Here is a 13,985-nt window from a genome sequence, read left to right as displayed (position 1 = left end):
TGACTCATTCAAAGGAGGCTCACAATGGCAGCTCTTGGCAGGATTATGGCGGATGTGAGAGCACACAGTGTGAACGGTGTCTGTTGGAGATGTTGATCCAGGTCGCTGCCTTCCAGCCTTCCGCTGCGTCCAATCGCTGTCAGTCAGGACGCGCTCTGTCTCCAGCACGCAGCGGTATGTGGCATTTGTTAGGCAATGCAGGTTGTCCTCTTTGGCCTTTGTGGCCAGTGGACCCTCATGCCTGTTTTGCTTGAGTCACAATAAGAACATTCAGTTTTCCATCTTCATCTCCTCTCACCTTGTTTCTATTACCGTAGAACGTGCTTCCCGCTGTGGACAAAGGGAAGGCCATTTAGTTGAGTGACTGTCTCATACAGCAGCATCGTGATTGGCTGCTCGTTCAGTGTCCCTGTGGTGCTCCACCCAAAGCAACTGTGAATCATTGACAGCCTTATCAGAGTTGTCATATCATGTCTAAACTCTGGCTGGATTAAAGGTCAAAATTATTTCAGCCCTTGGGATACTAAAGTAATCTTCCAATCTTTGGGTCAGGCTCAAAAGCTTTAAAATAATTTGAAATGAGAATACTGAATCAACTTCTAGGACATGTGTGGATAACCTTGACCTATTCCAAACAAACTTTAGTTAACATCCACAGCACTCGGAATTACCTCTCAGTTTCCAGCTCCTTATTCCTTCCTTTAGAGCGCTCATGAATTGGTTAGATGTTTGTTTTATATCCTCCTACCAAAGCTGACATGTTTATTTTTCTTTACCCCTCAGTGCTTTGGTAAGCCGCTGCCCCATTATACCATTTTTCAAGCTGTACCGGATCTGACCACGAAAGAAAATAATGGTGTGAAAAAGCCTTTGTGACATGAATTTTAAACCCAAATAAAACACAGCTATTTTGCAGATAAAAGCTGGATCAAAGAAACTTCTTGTCTGGCCTCAGAATGTGTCAATGTAATAACTCAAATACTTACTGTCCTCTGCTGATGCTGGCTAACTTGGTTTTATACAGTAGCCTACTGTTTGCGGTATAATACAGCCATAGATCACATGCCTACCATATAATCGAGGCTTACATATGAGACTTTGGACCCTGCGTGTCTGTGTGCACTGGGAAAGATGCTACCGCTATGTTGACACACTGATATCATCACGTTGCTCTTTCCCCATTATACTTGCAGATTGGAGAGGTTTGATTTGTTATGTCGTGTCACCCGCCGGGACACCTCTGGTCTACGTGAGACATTTATTTATTTTTTTGACAGTAGTAGTACTTAGCTCATACCCATATGCCCGTGTCCTTCTGAATCACATAGTGTGTAGTCTTGTCTCCGGTGGTCTCCTGGGCAGATGCTGTTTCCTTTCCAAAAGAAAACTCAGCTGATTGACGTCTTATTATTGGAGCTTGCATCTCTTTGACGGAGCTATCAAGCATTTGAGAAGGTGATTATATGATAGGGACCCTGCAATGCATATATGTGAAGCATTAGCGCTCCAACTGACATCCTTTTGTTGGATTAAATTGAAAAGATGACACTACGCAGCATTAGGGCACTATAAACTCGAGTGTGATGTCTTGTAACACTACGACATTGAGGTTTTTCTTTTCTTTTTCTTAACAAATATCTATGCATACAAAAAGGATCATATAGCAAGTACCACAGATGCATATTTATACCCAGACCCTACTTTTACCTAAATGCATGCATTTAGTTAAGGCATTCATATGTTTTATGCTAGTAACACTCAATGCTGTCTTGAGCAGGCTGCAGAGATCTGCAGAGAGCTTCCATTGTTCCACACCCCCAGATATTTTTTATTTTGACACTTATACTTTGGACTTCATGTCAGTGAAGTTGTCCTCTAATAAGATGTGTTATATGACATTAAAATTCACATTTGAAGTGGAGAGGATGCTGCTGTGTAGCTGTTAGTCAGTCGCCGGTTTTCTTTGGTCACACCTCTTATTCTGCTCAATGCGATAACAGTTGTTTCTGGCTTAACTGCTGTTCCCAGTTCTGTCTTTTTAGAGCTGTGTAATTCAGCTTCTTTTTACTTTCCCAGCATGTCTCTTGGTGTACTCCAGCACTAGGCCCTAATTAGGATGTGGATGTTTTCCTCCAGGGTGTGAATATTTGCCTGTGTAAGTGAGTGCGTGTGTGTATGTATTTGTGGTTCTGAGAAACCAGACATCAGTCTGTATGTTGTGCTACTGAACCAAATATGGAAGCTGCAAAAGAAGCACCAGCTTATAAAGGTCCTGTCATATAACCTCGAGTCCTCAGGGGTCCTTCTGACTTTTTAAAATTTTTCCTTAGCTATGAAATCTATAGTCAGGAGCGTGTACAGAGCTACAATCACAAGCACAGACGTAACCACAGAAGGTAAACTGAGAGGGTATCTCATGTACTCTGCTCATTAGCCATAATAAATTGCCGCATGCATGATAATTTAGACACTGACATGCTGAAAGCAACAAAACATTGCAATGCTAATTCTCTCATTGCTTATGTACATATATTTGGTGTTCTGGCTCGTTGTTGTAGAGCGCGGCCGATTGATCACTTTGCCACAAGTGTTTGAATTTTGAAGGTCACTCTTTTTGTATTGCGCTTTGAACTGAAAAGCAAACAAGCAAAAACTTGCAGTGGATCAGGACTGCCCTCAAAATACATTGTTTGTTGAATCTACCCTGCAGTTTGAATATTCTGTTGAATATTAGTTCCTTTTTTCAGCTACGTAATATTCTGTCAAAATGCATATTTCCATTAAAACCAAGACATTTTATTCTGTTGTGTAACTTTAGTTTATATGTTGTGTACATTACTTTTTAAAGGTTATTAAAAAGGTCAAAATGCAACTTTTTCTTGAGTCTAGCCAGGCTTTTTAGCCATCACATTTCCCACTAAATCTTCAGTGATGAGAGTTGCATAAACTGAACCTTTTTATTTACTTACTTTTAGTTTAGGAGGCAGATCACAAACTTTCACAACTTTTGGAAACATTAGGCCTACAGTAAGTTAATCAGCCCTGTCAACATGTACTTAACAATAGCAATTGATGGCACGAGAATCCCTCACTGTCCACAGTACTTTACTTGAGTCATACATAAGGCCAGTGTTGGCTTGGCTCTCATGTGGGTAAACAAATGCTGGAGAGTGCTAAGAGACTGGGATCTTCTGCTAATGCTTTGAAGGCATCAAGCCTACAAAATGATAATCAATTAATTCCTTTCAAAAACTAACAGATTAAAACTTGTTTTCTTTGCCTGTGACAGGAAAGGAGACTTCTTTGCCTTTTACACTGTTGGTTGAACAAAACAGTTTGAATAGTTTTGGGAAATTACAGTTTGCAGATTTACTGTGTTTCACCGAAAATAATTGGTCGACTAAACGATAATGAAATGATTTGATTGTTGTAGCCATAATCTGTTTAAGTTCCCAGAAAATCCTGGCCTGAACCAATTTTTTTTCTTTTTAGCGTGACGGTTGTAAATATAATCACGCACTTGACAAACTGGATTATTTCCTCTTAGGGAGTAGCAAAACAAGCTGTTGTTTTTGTGAAAGATTGTGGATTATTACCTCAAGCTATTATTTACTGGCTATAAAATCCTGTGCTTGGATCGGGCTAATGCTCATATGCTCATACATGATTGCATGTAGTACTCGCTTCCACCCCCACATATTCCCACACATGCTGCCCATCCTTTATCATTCCATTACTTCAATTAGAACAACAGCCTCCAGCTTGAGTGGTATTGTGTGGCTGAGACTACTCTATCAGTCTTTGTTGGCCACAGCTACGCACACAAAGCATGACAAATGAGGGAGACCTCTCCCTCATTACCTGAACTGTAATCACTGTGTTGCCTGATAAGATAACTGTCACACTTCATGCTCAGTTATTGACATTATTGGCAATCCAGATCGGCTATCTGTGCAGTCTGTAAAGGTGTGGTGAAATGGAACAAATGGCCAATGTGATTGATTGCTGCACTTTTGACCTTTTGGGGATTTTTTTAATGTTTTATCTAATATATGAAATTAAAATGGATTTGCTGGCAGAGGCGGCCATGAAGCAGATAAGCTCGCAGTAAATGCGACACAGATGTACAAGGAGATAATGTACTCAACCACATGCAATTATACTCAAACGGTCCATCGGTCCATTCATACTGTAATTGTCAATCAAGGTTTTTATTTATTTTATTTTTTTTCATACGTGAGCTGGCAGGCAGCATGGCGAAAGTGACTTTTGAGTTGACAGTGCCAATTCGTAGCGAGCAGCTTGTCTTTTCCTCCCAGTCCAGATCCCAAGGGGAGCCTCGGGCTAGAGAGAGATAAGAGCACCACTGAGGAAGCTGTCCCGAGCTTGGCTACGTCTGTTGTTGGCTTGTCCTCAGCGCACCCCCTTCATTTCTGTTTGAGCAGCTTCAGTTGGTTGAACAAAGTTTAACATAATTGAGCAGGAAAAGAAAACCCTGTCTAAGAAGAACAGACTTGGCGTTACTGTGATTTGATGGATTTGTTCGCGATCTTTCTTATAATTTCCTCACTATGCTGTTTTAAAGTTGCCTCTTTAATTTTGCAATGACATCATTTGAAGATGAAAGGGGGGGCGCAACAGAAAACATAAAAATAGATGTTCAGTTTCGAAACTGACCACATGTAATGTAGTAGCTGCTTCTAAGTATGTGTCACAGGTAGTGATTACAGAAAAATGGGCACTTTTTTTCCTATTGCAAGTGAAGGTAAGAGGTTGTGTTGGTTGGAGGTTTGCCCTGTCACGGTCATTAGTCATACAGACAGTGGTCGGCAAGCCACATTGTGTAATTTGGCCCAGATGTAGGTGGAGACTGTGCAGCCAGTCTGAGCCGAGCTGGAGGCTGTTACAACCCCCCCCCCAATCACCCACGACTATTGTTTTTCCTTTGACTTTGGCTCAGGGGTTTCCCATTAAAAAAATGAATGTGGGTCTCTGTTTAGTGAGTGGAATGGTTTGAGAGGACCTGTTTAAATCTTGTCTTGAAGAGGCGCTCATAACAGCCCACATGCTGTTGGGTGATTTTCTTTTCCTTGAGGGCCAAGCCTTGTTCTGTGTTTTTGCGAAAGCCTGTCTGGAGTTGTTTTGTTATTTTCCCCTCTGTGCTGTTTCTTTCTGGTGATAATGCACTGTGCTTGTCAAAAATTGAGCAACACAGGAGCAGAGAAAATAGGGAAAAAAAATGGCCTAAAAGATTACCACAGGTCGAGGCTGGTACTAAAGGTGTGCAGTAATATTCCTTTCTTTCTTTGAGAACAGCCCCAGGCTTTGACATTTTAGCCATCTTCCGTCTCCGAAGCCTGCTTTTTAAAAGCCGATTCTCCTTCTTCTCGCCCTCTTCTGAAACTAAATGTGCATGTCAGAAGAAAACTGCGGGAGAGCATGAATGTCAACAACTGATTAAACACAGTTTAGTTGTGGAAACCAAGTCATCTACTCTGTTCATTTATGCCGTCAGTTCGTGTACTCCTGCTCACTGAAATGAAGCATAATCAATTTTAATTGCACATTATCTACCACATCTAATTTATGTCATTACTTGACAGAGTAGTTCTGCAGCTGAGCTGTGTAAGGTCACTGTTCATGTGTCTGAGCCATAACTTTGCCACAACCTTTGTCTCTGGTCTGCTTAATTTAACAAGAACCTTTGCGGGGGTTCTCTTATAGTTTATTGCTGGAACATTTCTCTTCCTTTGTGAATATTTAAAACAAAAATGCTCAGGGAGGAAAGTAGATTTGCATATTTGCATTGATATGCAATTCCCTTGGAACATTTGCCTTTCATTTGACCTACTTGTGTAAATTTCCAAGGTATGATCCTCCGTTCTCTCTTGCTTCCTGCTTTTTATGATGAAGTTTTACAGTGAACTGATTTGTATGGCCACTACATGTCTGAACCTTTAATCTGTTAAAGTGAAGACAGAATTGCGTGACAATTAGACGGTGAAGACCTGTCGGCACTAGCGGCGCAGCAGTATAAAGCTGGTCTAAGTGATGGATGCAATATCAGTGATAGGAGATAGAAAAACAAGGTGATTCGTAGAGCAGAAGAATAACAAAGGAGCTAACATAATGTGGAGGATAAAGGCCAGTCTATAAGATGAAGTATCCACTGACTGCTCTGTAAACAAACTAAAAGTGGAGCTACACTCTGGTGACCACAGCACTGCTTTAATCATCTTTTTATATTCGCCATATGCTTGTGATAACACAGAAGGGTTGGCTATCAATTTGTAGTGGCTACAGCTCACACACATTACCCACCTGCTGTCTTTCCTTCGCATCCCAGCACCACGGACCTGGACAGATTGACCAAATAGCATATGGCTCATTGGCTTATGTGGGAGGTGACAAAAACCTTCCATTTACTTCAGTGACACTTCAGTTAAAATCTCATGTTTTGTGGATGAATGACAAACAATTGCTAACTGCGATTTCTTTCCTTGAAATTAATGGCCTGTCTCATCCACTGAAATTCAAATCGCTGTCAAATAGATACAAATTTGCTTCCTGTAGGAAAATCTGAAGCCACACAGAGAATCCCCATCGGAGGTAATCGCTATCAGTTCTGTCAGGTGCTTGTTAGGTCGGCCTCATAGCCCGAACGGACTCTGACCTTGAGGCATCCACTTAGCTGTCCGTCAGTTTCAGATTACTTAACACTGAGAGAAAAGGAGATATTAGCCTGCCGTAGCAACCTATTAGCTGAGGACAGGCAAACTGGGCGCAGGTCCTTTTAAAGCTAATCACAGCTTGCGTCATGATGCTAGATACAAGGCAAACTATGTGGAATCGCTGATGTGAGACTTTGCATAAAACAACCATTTCCCAAGCCTTGTAAACAAATCATTAATTTGCCACACAATGTAGCTCCAACCTAATTTCCTCTCTTGTTGAACACTGCAACCTTGTTTTGACTGGGATTTTGTCTGGATCAGATATTTTAGAGGCGAGATAAGGTCAACAGAAAAGTCTTTAGAGCTTTGGCACACACTTCTAAACAAACCGAAGCATTTCCACTATCTTAAACTCTAAGGATCCCTCTACAATCAGTATATACTTTGGATCATGCAGGTTTTTAGCTAGAAGGCTGTGCTTACTCCTAACAGACAATATTATAAGTAGGTATGTCATTCTATATCGGTGGCTCTCAAAGAGTGGGCCAAGCCCCACTGCTTGTTCATCAAGCTGCTGCAGATGAGGCACACACAAGTATGCCCCTGTAGGAAATGGAACGCACCAATGAAGTACCGTTATTTAAGTAAAATTCAGCATGGATCCTTTTTTTATTATTGTTAGACATTTACTAAATTGTGAGGCTATGGGGTCCTGAGTTTCTGTGGTCTTGAGTGCAGGATGCCAAAAGAGGTTTGAGAACTGCTGTTTTATATCAAGGCTTCCACCAGGTTTTATTGCCTTGGGACGGCAAATATCGAAACTTTCAATAATTTCTACAGTACTAGCAGCATAGTAGGACATAGACAGCGAAATAGCTGTGTTTCCTTGCGTTTCAAGAGGCCTCAGTCTGACGCTGTGCCCCTCGACCTCAGTAGTCACGCACAGTGCCTTCAATGAGCCACAACAATCCATATTTATTCTCTTTATCAGAGCATTTGTCAGATATATAAACAGAAAGTAGTAGAGTAGAGAATCATGATGTGTCTTCATGATGCATGTATCTGTCCGACGTAGAATGCAGATTTGTGTGTGCTTGTTTTTCTCCCTGTGCCTGGCTCTGCATCAGTATTTCAGTCCATCTGTAACTCTGTGTGTGTTCTGCCCCGTGACTCTGCTTTTCGCTTCCATCCATCTCCCTTTCCTCTGATCCCCCGAGGGATTTGTGTGTGTGTGTGTGTGTGTGTGTGTGTGTGTGTGTGTGTGTGTGTGTGTGTGTGTGTGTGTGTGTGTGTGTGTGTGTGTGTGTGTGTGTGTGTGTGTGTGTGTGTGTGTGTGTGTGTAGGTGTGTGTTTGTGTAGGTGTGCCTGTCTTCCTTAGAAAAAGGGAAAGCATGTCAAATTTCAGCATGTAGACTAATAACTAATGACTAATGGCAGTCTCTGTTGTCTTCCATAGATTGCCATGAGTAAAACTGATAAAATCTATCCCACTAGTAATATCTTAATGGAGCAGTTTAGCATCCACAGAAGTGCACTTAGTTGAGTAAGATGAGAAGATACCACTGTAGAAATCTCTATGCGTAGTGCAGCCCTTGTAAAGCTTCCTGATAATTATATAAATGTTGAGGTCAAACTTTGTTGGATTCGACATCAATTGGAAAGTCATAATTGCTTTAATACTGATAAACATGTGTGTCTGGGATAGAAGCTCTTGCTTTCTGGATTTGAAACATATGTGCTGATTCATTACAGTTAAGTGAATAAAACTGCAGTACGACATGACATGATACTAAAAATGTTAAACTGACACTGATGGAGGTGCAGGAACAATGTTCTCCTCTGACAAAAAGAAAGCTTCGCTCTGTAATAAAGAAGCTACACAAAGCCAACAATAGCCTCATTTTATTTGGGACTGTCACTGAGTTTTGTTCCTTTCTCTGGATGATGGGATACATGCGGTATACTGTGCTCATTAGTTATGGCTTCTGAACCCTTTTGAATCACCAGGATTTTGCACCTACAGTGCTGTGAAAACAATATTTGCCCCCTTCCTGATGAATCGTTTAACGAGTCTTCCACAGCACTTTGGAGGAGAGTCTGCTTTAAGATCATGCCAAAGCATCTCAATTGGATTGAAGTCAGAACTTTGAATAGGCCACTCCAAGATCTATATTTTGCATAGCAAAAAAGCACTTCTGATGTCCTTTTTTTTTAAAAATGTAACATTTTATAGCAGACTAGTAGGTAAAAGAAAACTTTGGTGTTAGCAATTTCCAAAAGATTAAGGAGACAAGGTCAGAATTGTGATATGTAGTTTATTATTAATTGCATAAGAAGTCTGGTTACTGACCGTGTTTCTCAAGAATGATTGGTGTATAAACCGCAACTAAAACATAGCTTTCAGAAGACATTAGAAGACACATTACCGGGATGTGCAAAGCTGAGGGACTGACATGTTTGAGGCTTGCTGGCTTGTAGTCATGAAAGGAAAAAGAGTTCAAGGTTAAAGTCTTGACTGTAATCTTACTGAGATGCAGCAGCATGACCTGAAGAAAGCTGTTCTGTAGAGCACCCCAAAAATATGATGAAATGATGGTTTTGCCAGGAGGAATGGATCAAAATTCCTTTGGTCCACCTGATGGAGTTTCTTGCTGCTAAACTGGGTCCTGAGTTGTTAAATTCAAGAACTAATTCAGCTTTTCCAGCATGCACTCTGAGTACTTAGTGAAATATACATATATATATATATATCTTGGTAAAATGGTTGGAAGCTACTATAACGAAAAAAAGGATCTAGACTTAATCTTTTTATTTTTTTAAATCTTATTTTATCTTTTTGTAACCTCATCCTTCTAGTGCAGACTTTCAGCAGTGAAAATGAGTTTCAGAAAAAGGTGATCGGGGGGAAAAAAAGAGCCAAATGAAAAGCCTTTTGATATCAGCATATGATGAATCGTTCCATTCTGCCAAGGATAAAATGAGACATACCATAATCTGTGCCTGTCAGGACAGCTAGTCATCTGCTCGCTGTGGTATGTGAGACCGGCATGCTGAGGCTGGTCATATGACTCTCGCTGATGAGTCAGAGATGACAGTGGGAGTCCTGCCGCACGTCTGACCAGCCTCAGCCTGACCCTGGGGCAGTGCTCTGCCCCGCTGTGTCAAGTCTCTGCCGCTCTCTATTGCTGTTCACCCATTAGGTTCAGTGGGCCAGCGGACCTCCCTCTCATCCAGCAGCATTAATGCCATAATGGGGGTCGTGGTCGGGGGTAATTTTGTGAGTGTGGTGGCAGATTGTTTGTGTATAGAGAGAACATATGCGCAGGATAGAAACAGTGTGCTCGCTATTGAAGTATAGAATGATTTTTGGATCATGACATAATGGTGTTTAAATAGCACAGAGTGACTACATGTCTTCTATGCCATCATCCTGCCATTGACTATGAAGTTTAACCAGCATTAGTCATTATACAATATGGGCATTTAAGGCCATGTTTTTCTTCTTTTGTCTCCTTTTGTTAGCCAGACATTTTCACCTAATCTTTTTCATTTTCAGTTATGTTTCAGTAATGCATTGTTACTTTTTAAATTATTATATTAAGTTATCTGTGACAGACTGATCTTTATCACTAGCAGTGACTCCAGAGCCTATCCCATCTACTCACCAGTGTGTCACAGCGGGAGTGGTTGGTGTTGATTGTCTTTTAGGCCTTCATCTAAACTGAAGTTAAACAGTGAATAATATTTAACTGCACTCTAAATAATATATCAAATCTAACAAAGATTAAGTGCATTTTTGTGGCTGACAGCTGAAGTACAGCTATTAGGCTACTTGAAGCCAGATTATTGCTGGTCTATAAATATTACAATGTATTTCAATAAGATACTTTTACTAGTAGGGTATGTGACTAAGAAAATCTGTTATATATTCATAATGCTGCTGCAGGTATTTCATAATAAAATCCTGCTTAAGAAATTGGTTTGTTTCCACTCCAACCTCAGAGGGCTTTACTTTTAAAATGGATACAAGAAGAAACAAGTTTGTTCTGCCATCCTAATGCAATAACTTTAAAAAGGGCAAAGTAGAGCTGAATAAACAAGGTTTTGTTCTAAAATATGACCTGACCAAGTCAAATCCAGGAAAGTTACCCGCTCCATTTTGCAGTTTAGGTAAATATTAGGCCTGGTTACTGCTGGACTCAATCTACTCAGAGTAAAACTTTCCAACCAGTTGGCTCTGTGAGATCTACTGGATTACACACCAGAAATGATGTAGTTTACACTGATTTATTGTCTGCGTGAGATGGTAACTCCCGTATTTCCATGAACCTTTAAAGAATGAGCTCGCTGTGATGGTTAAAAGTACAAGAGAGGTAATCTGAGGTGAAAAACATGGGTGGTAACTTGAAGTAATGCACTGATTACATCAGCGATGTTTACAGTTTCTGCTGAGCTTTCCCTGAATGAGACACTGAATCTTAACATGCTCCAAGGGTACTTTCTTCTCTCTCCCTGCATCATCTGAGCAAATCTGTGTGTAGCGAGTGACCCAAAACATCGTTGCTTAGGAGACGCAAAAATAAAGGACATGAAAAACAAATTGTAATCTCACTCCTTTTCTTTCTGTCGATCACGCTGGAAAAACAGCCGCATACTTTTTCAAATGTGGGAAGTGTCTGCTTTTAAAGCACCCTCCTGGCAGAGGATAGATATAGCTTTCCACTCTGCCACTCACTCTGTCACATGGCTGCCATTTCCTCCTCAGGGTCTCCTCTCTTGAGAGCTGGCCTGTCAGCCAGAGACGATGTGGGTTGGAGGTGTCAGATTTGACTGGGATGTGGAGCAGCTAGAGGAGGAGAGAGGTGCGAGGAAGAGTCACTGAGGTTACATGCTAAAATGATTATGACTACCCTGCTGTAGCGTGAATGCAAAGCTGCTATGTGGGGAGTTCTTCTTTTTGTGGAGTTGTGAATGAAATGTTTGTGCTAATGCAAGTACGTTGGCCTTTATAGTCAGCTGAGCATACTGTAGAAGTCTTTACCTGTTTAACCTTTGCTGCCTCCGAGCCCATGCGATGAACCACGAAGCTGTGAGGCAGTACGTCTCTGAAGCATGATTATTATTGCCCTTGCACCGTGTATTGACTCTCTGCGAGATCAGGAGAACACTACACAACTTCAGTCTTCTTCAGCTAAACCAAGTAGACCAAACACACACTTTTGCTTGCGCACGGTCTCTGCCCGATCCCATAAACAATCATGGCTCTGGCAGTCTATTTAGCTGATGGATTTGGTATTGACTTTATGGGCTCTTGCTCCATCTGCAAAGGGCTGACATGGTTGGTTCCCTGCGTTTGGATGGAGTAAGCTGAGGTGGATGAATTGACCCGCCTATCGATAACTCTTTCTTCTTGTCTGTGGGCGGATATTTTATTGCCGCACGAGGACGGGATGCCGAGGTTAGAGAGGAGGGGGAACTAGCATGAAAATCTGGCCCGCATCAGCTGGATTAGTCTGAGCTCCCTGCGGAGGTTGATGAACAGACTTGAGCGGTTTTGGAAAATAAACTAGAAACAAATCACTCATCCCATTGGCTTGTTTTTCATATCTGACTTTATACAAAATGTCTGAAAATTCACATGGAAATGAGACGAGACGAGATTAAACTTTAATGGTCCCCTTGGCAATTTCAGTATTACTAAGTTATGCATGAAAACTGTATATTTTCAGCCACTGCCTGGTGTTTTGCTGTCATCAATTAAAATGAGGATTTTTATGGTAACAATTTGAAATTTTAATGGCTGAATATTGGTTTCAGAGTTCGGTTTGTGCACGGCTGGCAGTCTTACCCCGCTCTGCTACAAACCAATGTTGACAGAATATATTTTAGTTATATGAAGTCATGCAGGACAGAAGCTGTATTTTTTTTTCAACTGGTCCTTTTTATAAATTGTGCCACCTTTTCTATTTTTCATATCAGCTTTTTTAAAGAGAGAATTGTTTTTTCCCTTGGATTTGCTTACATTGCTGTTGCTTTTTTTTTTTTTTCAGCCAAGCTTTGCTAAAAACTTCACTCACTTTGTTTAAATACTTGCGTGCTAGCTAAGGTCAGCAGCCTAATATCAGGCATTGACTATGCATTTTTCTCAATTCTGTTGTGTCCCCTTTATAAAGGTTATTGATGGCTGCAGAGTAAATAGCTGCAGCCTGCGAGTGAAACTGCCTCAGCTTTTGTTTTCTCATCTCACACAAACTCTTAATAGCCTAATTGGATCAATTAGAGCCCCTTATACAAAGGTGCTTGCTAACTCATGATTTAGCCAGCTTTCATTAGCTTATTGGGATTGTAAATGGGCTTAGTGCGACCGTGTGCACTTGTTGGGATTAGGTGCAACTTTTTAAAAAATCTTCCTTATCTTATTGACGTTTTAAGTTTAAACAATCGACTCTCACTGAAAGTTGAATGGGCAGGAACTGCTTAAATGGTATGTTCTTTGTGCCATTTTAGGGACTTGACTGACTTTTTAGCTGAATGCAAAGTGGTAGGAAATTTTAAACACTCTGCAGAAAACTATTCATACTAACAGTCATACAGTAAAATTACCCTGTGAGTTTTCACGTACACGTGACTGGAATTTGAGTCTTAGCAGAGTAACCCTCCTACTACGAGTCTGGCAAATAGCTCACCGCTTACATATATGAAAGAAGCTTTGACATACAGGCGCGCGCATACATGCAGCACAAAAGAAATGGAGTGTGAAGCAATCTCCTCCGTACCATCCAGTGCAGAATGGGTTTCCACTGGTGTGTTTCATATTTTTCCGCTTGATGCTCAGCTCATTTTTGTGAGAAATGCAGTGGCAGAATTTAAAAGGCTACGCTAGCTTCTTCTTTTTCTTTCCTTTTTAAAAGCAGGTAAAAATGTAGATTTACTCAGTTTGGATGAATGTTAATGTGAAATGATTAGTTTTAAAGCAAACACTGTCATCCATATTTCTCCTTAGAATTCGTATATATTAACTTAAAATGAAAGATTACCAGATAACATCAGAACAAGCTGGTTAAAATTAACAGAGTAATCACAATGTTATCTAACTCACTTTATGTATATTATGTGCTGCCACAGAGGTAAGCTGCAGAGTAATGATTCATATTATTCAGTGTGGTCAAAATCTGAGTAGTAGATTGGTCCGTCTATCCATCCAAAAAAGCCTTAAATGTAACTGTGAGCATTATGCTACACAACAGGGATCAAGTAAATGTTTTTGTCATAACACTCCAAATCCGCTTCATCTTCATCATCAAACTCTCC

The 13,985-nt window shown here is 40.7% G+C and overlaps 1 protein-coding gene across 2 annotated transcripts in view; it reads left to right on the top strand.

Annotated features, from left to right (window-relative positions):
* Positions 1-13,985, top strand: part of LOC116320966 (mannosyl-oligosaccharide 1,2-alpha-mannosidase IA) — a 185,748-nt gene that overhangs the window by 30,762 nt on the left and 141,001 nt on the right. The gene's annotated exons all lie outside the window — the stretch shown is intronic.

This window comes from Oreochromis aureus, linkage group 11 (assembly GCF_013358895.1).
Source record: "Oreochromis aureus strain Israel breed Guangdong linkage group 11, ZZ_aureus, whole genome shotgun sequence".
NCBI classification, from domain to species: Eukaryota; Metazoa; Chordata; class Actinopteri; order Cichliformes; family Cichlidae; genus Oreochromis; species Oreochromis aureus.
The sequence above is the reverse complement of the archived record's forward strand: the minus strand, read 5'-3'. Positions and strand labels throughout refer to the sequence as shown.